We start from the raw sequence: 14,092 nt of genomic DNA, 5'->3' as shown, positions 1-14,092 counted from the left end.
GAAAGGTGATGGTGAGTGGAAACTAGTGGCATACTGTTCAAGGCACGTAAGTGATGATGAAACAAGGTATGCACAATTACAGGAGTGTTTAGCGGGGGTCTGGGCCTGCGAACGGTTTGAGAAATACTTGTAAGGGCTATATGGCTTCAGATTAATAACAGACCACAAACCCCTTAAAAAAGGACCTCATAAGGACAAACACTGAATCAGACAGCCAGCTGCAGTCACTCTCCTTGTTTGTTAGGGATGGTTGGCCAGAGTATGCAGCAGGCACACCTGATACTTCCTTCCTGTTCGTCGGAGTGATGAGATAGTTAGCAGATTATCATCACTCAATGGCTGGCTGTCTAAGTGGTGTCCGCAAAATAATATAGGTTTCATAGACAATTGGAAATGTTTTTGGGGCAGACCTGACCTGTTGAAAAGAGATGGTATTCATCCCTCCCGGGATGGTGCTGCTCTTCTGTCTAGTAATATGGCACATAGTCTTAGAGCTGAAACATGACAAACTGGGGCCCAGGTCAGGAAGCAGACAGACTGGCTAAACAGACCGTCTGCTAGCTGCCTCACGTTACAGAAGTCAGATAATTCCCAACACATAGAAACTCTTACACCTAGATATTATCAAATAGAGACTGTGTCTGTACCCCGAATTAGTAAAAACAAAAAACTTCCAAACCCATTTAATGGTAAAAATTTAATTGATGTTCAACAAATAAAAAATAGAGATGATAATGCTAAACAAACGATAAAACTTGGGTTGTTAAATATTAGATCCCTTTCTTCAAAATCACTTATTGTTAATGATATTATCAAAGATAATAATCTAGATGTGCTGTGTTTGACAGAAACTTGGCTAAAACCGGACGATTACATTACTTTAAATGAGTCTAGTCCTCAAGGTTATGATTATCGACACAATGCTCATCAGAAAGGCAAAGGGGGAGGTGTTGCTGTAATCTATAGTAATATTTATAGTATTAGTCAAAAGTCTTTCAAATATAATTCCTTTCGAAACTATGGTACTTTACGTAACATTATGTAAGTTGACATTTGTGCTGGCTACTGTATACAGGCCACCAGGACACAATACAGACTTTATCAAAGAATTTGCTGACTTTCTATCAGAGTTAGTACTAGCTGCAGATAAAGTCCTTGTTGTTGGTGATTTTAATATCCATGTAGATAATAAAAAAAGACGCATTAGGATTGGCATTTGCAGATATTCTAAACTCTATTGGTGTTAGACAACATGTGTCAGGACCCACTCATTGTCGTAATCATACTTTAGATCTAATATTGTCACATGGAATCGATATCGATGCTGTTGAAATTCTGCAGCAGAGTGACGACATCTCAGATCATTATCTAGTCTCGTGTATACTACATTTAGTCAAGGCGGCTAAACTGCCTCCATGCCATAAATATGGTAGAACCATCACTTCTACCACTAAAGATTGCTTTATAAATAATCTTCCTGATCATTTTCATCGCCTTAGCATACCAGACAGCTTAGAAGACCTCGATGTTGCAACAGAAACTATTGCCTCTGTCTTTTCCAGCACATTAGACTCAGTTGCTCCTTTGCATTTAAAAAAGATTAAGGAAAATAATCCAATGCCATGGTACAATGAGCACACTTGGGCCCTAAAGTTAGCAGCCAGAAAAATGGAGCGCAGCTGGAAGAAATCAAAACTAGAAGTATTTTGTGGAGAGAGAGAATGATTGAGTACAGAAAGGCCTTAAAATCTGCTAGATCTGCCTATTTTTCAAAACTCTTAGAAGAAAATAAACACAACCCTAGGTATTTATTTGATACAGTGGCTAAATTAACAAGAAATAAAGCTTCAACTTCTGATGTTTCCAAAGAGCACAGCAGTAATGACTTTATGAACTTCTTTACTTGCAAGATTGATAATATTAGAGAAAAAATAATAACCATGCAACCGTCTACTACAGTATCGTGTCAGATGCATTGTAGTGTCCCTGAGGAAAAATTCAATTCATTTACTGCTTTAGGAGAGGAAGAATTGTCTAAACTTGTTAAATCATCAAAATCAACAACATGTATGTTAGACCCTATACCGACTAAGCTATTGAAAGAAATGCTTCCAGAGGTCATAGATCCTCTTCTTAATATCGTCAATTCATCTTTATCACTAGGATACGTACCAAAAACTTTTAAGCTGGCTATTATTAAACCTCTTATTAAAAAACCACAACTTGATCCTAGAGAATTAGTCAATTACAGGCCGATCTCAAATCTCACTTTTCTGTCAAAAATACTAGAAAAGGCAGTATCATCACAACTATGTTCCTTTTTAGAGAGAAATGGTATCTGTGAGGATTTCCAGTCAGGATTTAGACCGTACCATAGTACTGAGACTGCTCTCATTAGAGTTACTAATGATTTGCTCTTATCATCAGATTGTGGTTGTATCACTCTATTAGTGTTACTGGATCTTAGTGCTGCATTTGACACTATTGATCACAATATTCTTTTAAATAGACTCGAAAATAATGTTGGCATTAGTGGAATTGCATTGTCATGGTTCAAATCATACTTATCTGACCATTATCAGTTTGTAGTAGTAAACGTAAACATAAAACGTAGTAGTAAAAGACATGTCATATCGATCACAAGTTCAATATGGAGTACCACAAGGCTCAGTACTAGGACCGTTACTGTTCACTCTGTACATGCTACCCTTGGGAGATATCATTAGGAAGCATGGCGTTAGTTTTCACTGTTACGCTGATGATACTCAGCTCTATATTTCTTCGCGCCCTGACGAAACTTACCAATTCACAAAATTAACGGAATGCATAGCTGATATAAAAAATTGGATGACCAGTAATTTCCTACTACTAAATTCAGAAAAAACAGAGATTCTAATTTTTGGACCAAAAACTTCTTCATGTAATAACCTAGAATACTGTCTAACACTTGATGGCTGCTCTGTTAAGTCTTCGTCATCAGTTAGGAACCTGGGTGTGCTCTTTGATACCAATCTTTCATTTGAAGGCCATGTTACTAGCATCTGTAAAACCGCATTCTTCCATCTTAAAAATATATCTAAACTACGACATATGCTCTCAATGAAAAATGCAGAACAGTTAGTTCATGCGTTCATGACCTCAAGGCTAGATTACTGTAACGCTCTACTGGGTGGTTGTTCTGCTCGCCTGATAAATAAACTACAGCTCGTACAAAATGCAGCAGCTAGAGTTCTTACTAGAACCAGGAAGTATGACCATATTAGCCCAGTTCTGTCAACACTGCATTGGCTTCCTGTTAAACATCGTATAGATTTTAAAATCTTGCTAATTACTTACAAAACACTAAATGGTTTAGCTCCCCAGTACCTGAGCGAGCTCCTAATTCATTATAGTCCTTCACGTCTATTGCGATCTCAGAATTCAGGCCAGCTGATAATACCTAGAATATCAAAATCAACTGCAGGCCATAGATCCTTCTCCTATTTGGCACCTAAACTCTGGAACAATCTTCCTAGCATTGTTCGGGAAGCAGACACACTCTGTCAGTTTAAATCTAGACTAAAAACGCATCTCTTTAACCTGGCATACACATAACACATTACCAATTTATATTTTCAAATCCGTTAAAGGATTATTAGGCTGCATAAATTAGGTCAGCCGGAGCCGGGAACACTTCCTATAACACCTGATGTACTCGTTACATCAGAAGAAGAATGGCATCTACGCTAATATTAGTCTTTCTGTTTATCCCGAGGTTCACCGTAGTCAACCGGATCCAGGCCATATCCAGGTGAGACCAAGGACCTGCACCTTGACACAACCACAACGCAGCCCTGACGTATCAGCAGAGATTGAGTCAACTAGATCATCCACTGTGAGGGCCTCATCGACACGACAGCCACGACACAGTTCCTCAACAACCGTCCATACCGCCGTGATGAATACGATCCTCAATTGGATGGAACTGGAATAAATACTTTGAATGTTGCGATACTTTCGGACTTATGATAGCTACCTGAATCGTAACAAAGCACTGTTGGTCAGAGGAGAACTGGCCCCCGACTAAGCCTGGTTTCTCCCAAGGTTTTTTTCTCCATTTAAACACCTATTTGCCACTTGTCTGCCACCTGATGTCACCTGATGGAGTTTGGGTTCCTTGCCGCTGTCGCCTCTGGCTTGCTTAGTTGGGGACACTTGACATTTGACTTGACATTTGATATTCAACAGTGCTTTGATCTGCCTGCATTAACACTATTCTTTAAGAGCTGCTGTGCAGCCAAATAATGTACCAGTTATCAATGTAAAGCTGCTTTGACACAATCTACATTGTAAAAAGCGCTATATAAATAAAGGTGACTTGACTTGATACCATCCAAGAGTATCTTCAGGTGAGAGGAGAGCTGTCTGAGTTCCTAGGCTTAGTCGTGAGAGGCAAACATATAGTTTATTCCTACCTGTATAAGAAAGGAAATTCTTGATAGAATCCACAATGATCACCAATGTAACGACTGAGACAAATCAGACACAATTATTTGTTATAGTTAACCAATAATTGTTTAAAGATCACTCTGGGGTCTGTCCCCCATCCCCCGAGAAGTTCTCAGTTACAAGTTTTATTGCGCTAAAGAATGTTGGTTGCCACATGGAAGAGCAGAGACAAAGAGACACACAGAAAACCTGCATCTTTCCCACAGAAAACAGACTTTCCTGCATTAATTTATAGACAGACTGTTCTATAAATTAACATGCATATCCCCAGGAAATGGTATCTATTATTACTGTTTGTTGTACTGTACTCAGTATTGTATTCACATGTTTTATGATACATTTAAGGTAACCTCAATTATGCCATGTTTAGTGTCTATGGGTTCGTATCGAGAAGATTTAAATGCTTGTGTATGCGATATGTTGATACCTGTGCAACACATCAGTATTACAAGAATCTTTAATAGTTCTTCTTCAAAAACTCAGCCAGTTAATCTTGCTCGGTCGTAAAATCCCTGACAGGAGGCGTGTTGTCGCCCGGAAATACAACATCTTTACTGGTCAGGTCAACCCTAAGAGGTGTGACTTTGACCAGAGGTTAAAAGCCAGTGCACAACGCCCCTCCCTCTCTCCTTCTTGCTTCTTGGACGACTGAAGAGACCCCCTTTTGCTCCAGGCCTCTTCAGGCCAAGGCCTGCAACCCAGCCATGTGCTCATCTATGAGAGAGAGAACTTTTTCCCCACTAAGAGTCAAATTAACAGCTTAAGCTATTTCATATCACTTCATCCAACACAGAAGATACTGGCTACAACTTCGGACCGAATCATCAAGATTTCTCCTCAGCCTGCAAATCCGATGCTCCTCAGCCTAAAGGCATCTTGCAAGTATCACTAAACAGCGATTTAGTATTAATTTGTAAACCACCTGTGTCAGCAAAGGTGTTTTATTACTGAGGAAACTGATGATTCTTTTCCAGATTGTCTTTGACTTTTTTTCCATAGCTCCATTTCCGGTCCCACTTCCAGTTCAACTCTATCATTGCTCATTTTTACCTACGTATGTGTGTGACCTGCGTGTATGTTATGTGTTTGTTAGTTTAGTTATGTGTTTGTGAGTTAGTTAATAATGTTTGTGCACAATACATGTTTGGTTCTGACTCCGTCTGCTAATAAATTGCCTCTTAAATGATTTAAATCTTGATTACATGCTCTGAGTAGTACTGTACAATAAGAATGTTGTTTTTTCATAACCTGGAAATGAACATTTCTTAAAATGAATAAACAATTAACACTGAGTGTTCACTGGACGAACAGGTTAATTGATTGTAATATTCATTTTAATGTAGCTACATCAAGTTAATCTGATTAACTGATTCACATTCATAATTAATCATAATTAATAATCATAATGAGTTATGAATAATTATTAATATTTCCCCTTTGAGTTAATTCACTACACCAAGGTCTACACATGTGTTGTGAAAAGGCTTATCAGGCAGTTTGGTGGTCTAACATCTCACAGGACATTAAACAGCATGTGCAAGAGTGCTTATACTGCATCGAGACAAAGGCAGCACAACAAAAGGAAATGTTGATTCCAAGTGAATTATCCTGTATGCCCTGGGATAAATTAACTGTAGATCTGTGCGAACACAAATATATGCTATTATCTTATAATATCAGATTACTACACAAGATGCGTTGAGATCCTGTCACTTCTTGCCCCCTCTACCAGCCAAGTGATTGAGAAACTCAAAGCCACCTTTGCACATTTTGGGATCACACATGAGTTGAGAAGTGACAAGGCCGACAGTTTTTCTAGTAAAGAATTCAGAGACTTCAGTTCTGAATACGGCTTTGTTCATGTTACTTCAAGCCCACACTTCCCACAGAGCAATGGCCATGCGGCGAGGGCTATACAGGTGGCCAAGAACATTCTGAGACAGAAAGACCCAGTGATGGCTCTCATGTCCACCCAGTCACCGTCCACTGGGTTCAACCCAGCAGAACTACTCATGGGGAGGAGGATTAGAACCACACTCTCTACACTGGAAGAGAACCTAAAACCAGCTTGGCCAGAAGATGAAAAAGTCAGAAACGCTGATGCTCTGGCAAAAGGCAAACAGATAGAAATGTAGAAAGCATTCTTCCACAATCGCAGAAATGGAGTAAGAAATGTACCTGCAATAAGTCAAGGAGATGCTGTCCGTGTCAGAGTGGATGAAAAAAAAAACCTGTACCAACCAGGGGACCATTCAAGGTTCTTTTTCAACACCAAGGCCTTATGTAGTGAAAATGACGGAAAGAAAGCTGATCAGGAGAAATCGGTGTCACCTTCAGAAGGAGCGCACTCCTTCAGCAACACCCGAATGCACAGTGGTTCCTGAATGCATTGATCTTATGGATTTCGATGGAATAAGTGCACATAAACAGGCACAGGACACACCCACCTTAACACAAACCAGGTATCAGGGCATGCAAAAAGGTATGTTCATGAAAGTAAATAAATAAATAAAGTTTTCTAAAAAAAAAAAAAAAAAACTAATAAAGTGAACATTTGGGAATACATAAATATTTCTCCAAATGCCACAAATAAAAGGCAGAAGGCACAATTGAATGTGTGTCGTTATTTGATTCAAAATAAAAAAACATTAAAACATTAAAATAAACATTTGATTTAGTGATTTTAACAAAAACTGAAACTAATTAAAAACATTTTTTAGATAAGAATTACAGTATGAACTCTTTTTTTGTGTGTGTGTGCTTTTTAACGTTCAGATTTAGCACATTGTCAAAAGTAAAGATTGAGGACATTATTTGTATTTTTTTATTTTTTTTATTTAATACTAAAATAACACTGACTGTTTCTTATTACAGTTTTACTCGATTGCTAACAGACAATAACTGGTTCAGTTGGCCTAATTTCCCAAATCATTTATTCAGTTCTAGAAACAGTCATGTTTCTCAAAGCGTTTAACACGTCACCTGTTTTCACACACATTCCAATTTTCTCAATGTTTTCTGCAAAACTCTACACAAAAATGCCCTCATTTTGCACAGGTTTAACCATGTTCTCATTCAGAAAACACAAACACATAAGTGTCACACTGAACTCAAATACCACACATTTATCCATGTGTAAACATTAAGTAGGAAAACTGATGACACACCAATCAGAATCTCAGGATAATATAAACAGCCACATGTAAAAGAGGTAACAGGGTAGGTAAAAGGGGACAGTGTAAAAAGACATTTGTTCCTGATGAACTCAAGCCATCATAGCCGCCACACCAGAGCCTCTTTACATCATGCCTGCAATGCCAGAGTCTCCATTATGGTTGCCTCACAAGAGCTTTTTTTGGGGGGAGAGATTTTGTTTTGAATCTCTATTTACTATCATTCCTTGTTGTTTATATTGTTAAATATAACTTACTCATCACCATATATCAGATGTTGTCTAATATTGCCTACCATATTAATCTGCCATTGCTAGCTTTAATCCAAATCGTTATTGCTAGCACAACACGCTAGCATTTTGCTAGCCTGTTAACCTGCCATACATGCTTGCCATCTTTTTTTTCTCGGCGCGCTCGTGAATGTGGTGATTTGGATCAGTCAACAAACACGGTAATTCATGTCATCTTCACCAGTTATTGTCATTTGCACTGCCTGCCACATGTATATAGCTTTCTCTGTCAGCGGTGAGATTTACACATGTGATAAATGCAGGGAGATAGTCAGGCTGACGGAGAAGATTTCAGAATTAGAGACACGCATCCAAACTTTAATTGAGGATAGTAAGAATACATGGGCTTTAGATACTGCTTTGGATGTGACTAGCTTAGTGAACTCTGAACATTGTTTGGTTTCAGCTGTAGAGCCCGTGCAACTGGGTGACTGTGAGACAGCATAGTCACGGGACAAAACAAAAAGATTATTATTATTGTCGGCACTAATGATGTTCGACTTCAGCCGGAGATCACTAAAATTAACATTAAAGAGGTGTGTGAACTCGCAAGTATGATGTCAGGCACTGTAATTTGCTCTAGACCCCTTCCCGTTCATTGGAGTGATGAGATTCTTAGCAGACTATCATCACTCAATGGCTGGCTGTCTAAGTGGTGTCCGCAGAATAATATAGGGTTCATAGACAATTGGAAAAGTTTTTGGGGCAGACCTGTTGAAAAGGGATGGTATTCATCCCTCCTGGGGTGGTGCTGCTCTTCTCTCTAGTAATATGGCACATAGTCTTAGAGATGAACCTTGACTAACTGGGGCCCAGGTCAGGAAGCAGACAGAATGGCTAAACAGACAGTCTGCTAGCTGTCTCATGTCACAGAAGTCAGATAAATCCCAACACATATAGACTCTTTGACCTAGATATCTTCACATAGAGACTGTGTCTGTTCCCTGAATTAGTAAATACAAAAAACACTCAAACCCATTTAAGGGTAAAAATTTAACTGACGTTCAACAAATAAAAAACAGATATAATACAGATAAACAAATGATAAGGCTCAGTTTGCTTAATATTAGATCCCTTTCTACAAAATCACCCTTTGTAAATGATATGATTACAGATCATAACCTAGATGTGCTATGTTTGACAGAAACCTGGCTAAAACCAGACAATTACATTACTTTCAATGAGTCTACCCCTCAAGGTTACTATTATAAACACAAGCCTCGTCTGAAAGGCAAAGGGGGAGGTGTTGCTGTAATTTATAGCAATATCTTCAGTATTACTCAGAGGTCTACCGTTGAAATTCTGCAGCAGAGCGATGACATCTCAGATCATTATCTAGTCTCATGTATTCTTCATTTAGCCAAAGCTGCAATGCCGACTCCCAGTTACTAACATGATATCCGTTTCAACTCCTCAGCATACCAGATAGCTTAGAAGAACTCGATGTTGCAACAGAAACTTTTGACTCTCTCTTTTCCAGCACTTTAGACACAGTTGCTCCTTTGCGCTTAAAAAAGATTAAAGAAAATAGTCCAACGGCGTGGTACAACAAGCACACTCAGGCCCTTAAGGGAGCAGCCAGAAAAATGGAGCGCAGCTGGAAGAAAACAAAACTAGAGGTTTTTTGCATTTCGTGGAGAGAGAGCATGATTGCGTACAGAAAGGCCTTAAAAACTGCTAGATCTGATTATTTTCAACCCTCTTAGAAGAAAACAAACACAACCCTAGGTATTAATTTAATACAGTGGTTAAATTAACGAGAAATAAAGCTTCAACCCCAGATGTTTCCAAACAGCACAGCAGTAATGACTTTATGAACTTCTTTACTTACAAGATTGATAATATTAGAGAGAAAATTATAGCTATGCAACTGTCTACTACAGTATCACATCATGCATTGTAGTGTCCCTGAGGAAAAATTACATTTATTCATTGCTATAGGAGAGGAAGAATTGTCTAAATTTGTTAAGTCATCTAAATCAACAACATGTATGTTAGACCCTATACCGAATAAGCTACTGAAAGACATGCTTCCAAAGGTCATAGATCCTCTTATTAATATCATTAATTCATCTTTGTCATTAGGATACGTACCAAAAACTTTTAAGTTGGCTATTATTAAACCTCTTGTTAAAAGTGCAACTTGATCCTACTGAATTAATCAATTACAGGCCAATCTCGAATCTACCTTTTCTGTCAAAGATACTAGAAAAGGCAGTGTCCTCACAACTATGCTCCTTTTTAGAAAGAAATGGTATCTGTGAGGATTTCCAGTCAGGATTTAGACCATACCATAGTACTGAGATGGCTCTCATTAGAGTTACAAAAGATGTGCTTTTATCATCGGATCACAGCTGTATTTCTCTATTAATGTTACTGGATCTTAGTGCTGCATTTGACATTATCGACCACAACATTCTTTTGAATACACTCGAAAATTATGTTCGCATTAGTCTAATCGCATTCACATGGTTCAAATCATATTTATCTTACTGTTATCAGTTTGTGGTAGTATACAAAGAGATGTCATATCGATCACAAGTTCAGTATGGAGTACCACGAGGCTCAGTACTAGGACCATTGCTGTTAACTTTGTACATGCTACCCTTGGGAGATATCATTAGGAAGCATGGCATTAGTTTTCACTGTTAAAACACAGCTCTATATTTCTTTGTGCCCTGATGAATCTTACCAATTCTCAGAATTAACGGAATGCATAGCTGATATAAAAAAATTAGATGACTAGAAATTTCCTACTAAATTCTGAAAAAAAACAGAGATTCTAATTATTGGACCAAAAACCTCTGCACGTAATAACCTAGAATACTGTCTAACACTTGATGGATGGCCTGTCAAGTCTTCGTCAACATTTAGGAACCTGGATGTGCTCTTTGATACCAATCTTTAATTTGAAAGCCATGTTTCTAGCATCTGTAAAACTGCATTCTTCCATCTTAAAAACATATCCAAATTATGACATATACTCTCAATGACAAATGCAGAACAGTTTATGCATTCATGACCCCAAGGATAGTTAATATACAAGAGAAGTTACAAAAGCAGGCATAGAGCTGAAAAATTGAGGCAAACAATCAATTAACAGAAACATAATGTGAATAAGTGAGTTTTGAGAGCAGTTTTTAAAGGTCTGAAGTGAAGAGACAACACAAAGTTTTTGTGGTAGTTTGTTCTAGAGCTTGGAAGCTGAAATGCTGAAAGCCCTACTACCCACAGTAGATAGACAGAACTTGGGTACTGCAAGCAAATCTAGCTGACAGGTAGAGGAGTTAGAGTTCATAATCAGCTGTTCAACCACAGATGTATGGTGAAAGTAAAGTTAGAGAGTGGGTAGAGTATCTGGAAAGTAGAAGTTTCTGGAGGAACGAAAGAAGAAAAAGATGTGATAGATATTGTCAATTTTATGTGTAAAAAATGTCAGAAATTTTTCACAAAGATCAGAAGAACCATTAAGAAGTGGTGATGGTGGTTTAACAAGTTTGTTGATCTCTGAAAATAGGGTCCTGGGTTTACACTTTGCTCTGTTCATAATAGTAGACAAGTAAGTAGCGCGTGCAGTGTTTTTATACTGCATTTTTATATTGTGATATATATGTAGCATGAACAGGAAGACAAGTCTTCTTATAGAGGCGTTCAAGATGTCTAGCCTTCGCTTTCATTAATCTGAGCTACGGGGTGAACCAAGGGGAAGAATGAGCTGAGGGGACAGTTCTGGTCTTTAATGGAGCCAGAGCCTCCAAGACATTAGATGTAGCTTCATTATATAATGAGAGAATCTCACCAGGACAAGAGAGAGAGGCAAAGAGGAAGCAGCAGTAGCAATAGAGAAATTGTCAGTGTTTATGTTTTTCAGGTTTCGATAAGATATTGTAGATTTGATTTTCGGTTTAGCAAGGGGGAGAGAAAAACTAAAGTCAATGAGTTTATGGTCAGATATGCCAACTTCGAGACCCTGGACACAAACATTATTAATACCAACGGAGCAGATTAAGTCAAGGGTATGAGAATGGTAATGTGTAGGAAAATCAATGTGCTGTGTTAAATCAAAAGTCCAATATAGCCATAAAGCTTTTAGCAGAAGTACAGTCAGAATCCACATGAATATTAAAATCACTGAGCATAATAATATTGTTATAATGAGCACAAGCAATAGTGAGCAACTCAGAGAGATCAGAGAGAAAGTTTGCATGATGTTTAGGAGGTCTGTAGATCAGCAAATTCAAGAGTGGTGTGGGACCAGCAATTCTAAATGACAGGTATTCAAAGCTAACAACAGCATGAAAGTCGACGTTGACAGTCTTTTAGTTGTTCTTAATCACCGCTGCCAGGCCACCGCCTCTGCCAGTGAGACGTGGTTTAGACAGATGGCAGTATCCAGGAGGAGTCAACAAGTTAAGCGCCATAATAAAGTCATTAAGTAATTTACAGGTTTCAGTGAGTAGTAGTATGTCCAACTTTCTTTCGATGATAATGTCATTCAGAAGTGTACCTTTATTGTCCAGGGAATGAGTGTTGAGTAGAGCAAAGTTATGTCTAAGGGGCGTATGAGTTTCCCAGCACTGGGAGTATGTCACATCTCTAGCCAGAGGTGTGAGAGTACGACACACTACAGGTGGTCCAACGGTTCAGGTTTTAAAAAGCTGTCTTACATAAGACTACTGCCTTTTTCCTTTGGGTTCTCTAAAGTCTGAAAAAGAAAACATGATGTTACTTAAGAACAAGTCAATTCAGTTGTCAAACATACAGTCACATTCAAGAATGTTAATATACTAAACACAATATATCACGTTTTTAAAAAAAGATTGCTCAACACAAAATATTTTAACAATGATATATAGAATCATTAAACTCGTTTCTGTAATCTATTTTTCTAAAATCTATTAGTGCTTTCTTTTGATATTGAAGCATTATGATTTCTGTTGAACACAAAAGAAGATATTTTAAAGAATGTTGGTAAGCAGACAGTTGATGGTAGCCATTGATTTCCATAGTAGGAAAAAATACTATAGATGTCAATGGCTACTGTCAACTGTCTGCTTACCAACATTCTTTAAAATATCTTTTTTTGTCTGTGTGTGTTCAACAGAAGAAATAAATTCATACAGGTTTGGAACAACTTGAGGGTGAGTAAATAATGACAGAATTTTCATTTTGGGGTGAACTATTCCTTTAAAGCTGCAGATTCACCTTATGTAGACCTTAATCTCTTTAAATATCACAAAATAGCCATGTCAGTCACATTCTCAATAAACACACGATTTTTTTTGTGATTGTGTTTCAGTAGAAACAGGCTAAACTATGTGGACATTCCTCAAATTTAATAATGACTCAGGAATATGAATGATTACCTGATTAAGCAGTAATCAGGGATAAGGATTTAAAGAACAGGATAGCATCAAGTCCCAGATCAGGTGATTATGTTGTCAACAACAACTCAATGTATCAATGTCAGCATTATCAGGAGTGTGCTTCTCTTTTATTTATTGTCCATCTTCATTTGCCTTCACTCCTACTAAAGGAGCAATGCTCTGTAAGCATGAATGCAAGACATGGGCTATATGTGAAGTGTGACATTTTTGCTCATGTTCATGTCTCTTGCACTTCAAGAAATCTGTTAAATCACTTTATTCAGGAAATTCCTAATAAACATTACTAAAGCAAGGTGCATGTTTTTAAGAATGTAGAAAAATCAATGCTTAATTGCAGCACTCTGCTGCACTTAATTGCACTGCTCTGCTGCACTTCATTACAGCACTCTGCATGTTGTTAGGATGGCAAAAAGTTTTGAAAGTTACATTTTTAGTCTGGTCTGCCTCAGCGGTCTAAGAACGCTCGTCAGTGTCAAAATGATTGAGATGGCCAGTCAAATTAAAAAGTAGGCGGGGTTTATGTTCTCTTTTTGCTCGTGCACAGTCTTCACAGCACAGACGGGCGCGTCAATCGATCGCTTAACGCCGTTGTGGAGGTTCTATTTTTCCGGTAAAATCACAAAACAAATGCACACAAATGTGTCCCTGTTCTTGATATACAACCATTGATGGACATCTTTGATTTTAATGAGGGAAAAAAAACTATGTGAGGGCGAATTAGAACACGCAACCTTTGATACTGTTAACAAAAATT

The 14,092-nt window shown here is 38.0% G+C and overlaps 1 long non-coding RNA gene across 1 annotated transcript; it reads right to left on the bottom strand.

Annotated features, from left to right (window-relative positions):
- Positions 1-10,836: 10,836 nt before the first annotated feature.
- LOC127520600 (uncharacterized) lies at positions 10,837-13,650 on the bottom strand. Its single transcript, XR_007932158.1, has 2 exons — positions 13,318-13,650; positions 10,837-12,656 (listed from the first exon to the last, which is right to left on the bottom strand). It is a non-coding gene; the product is annotated as an uncharacterized LOC127520600 (long non-coding RNA).
- Positions 13,651-14,092: the final 442 nt, after the last annotated feature.

Source organism: Ctenopharyngodon idella, chromosome 10 (assembly GCF_019924925.1).
Source record: "Ctenopharyngodon idella isolate HZGC_01 chromosome 10, HZGC01, whole genome shotgun sequence".
Lineage (NCBI taxonomy): Eukaryota > Metazoa > Chordata > Actinopteri > Cypriniformes > Xenocyprididae > Ctenopharyngodon > Ctenopharyngodon idella.
Note: the sequence above shows the minus strand (reverse complement) of the source record. Positions and strands in the feature narration are given on the sequence as shown.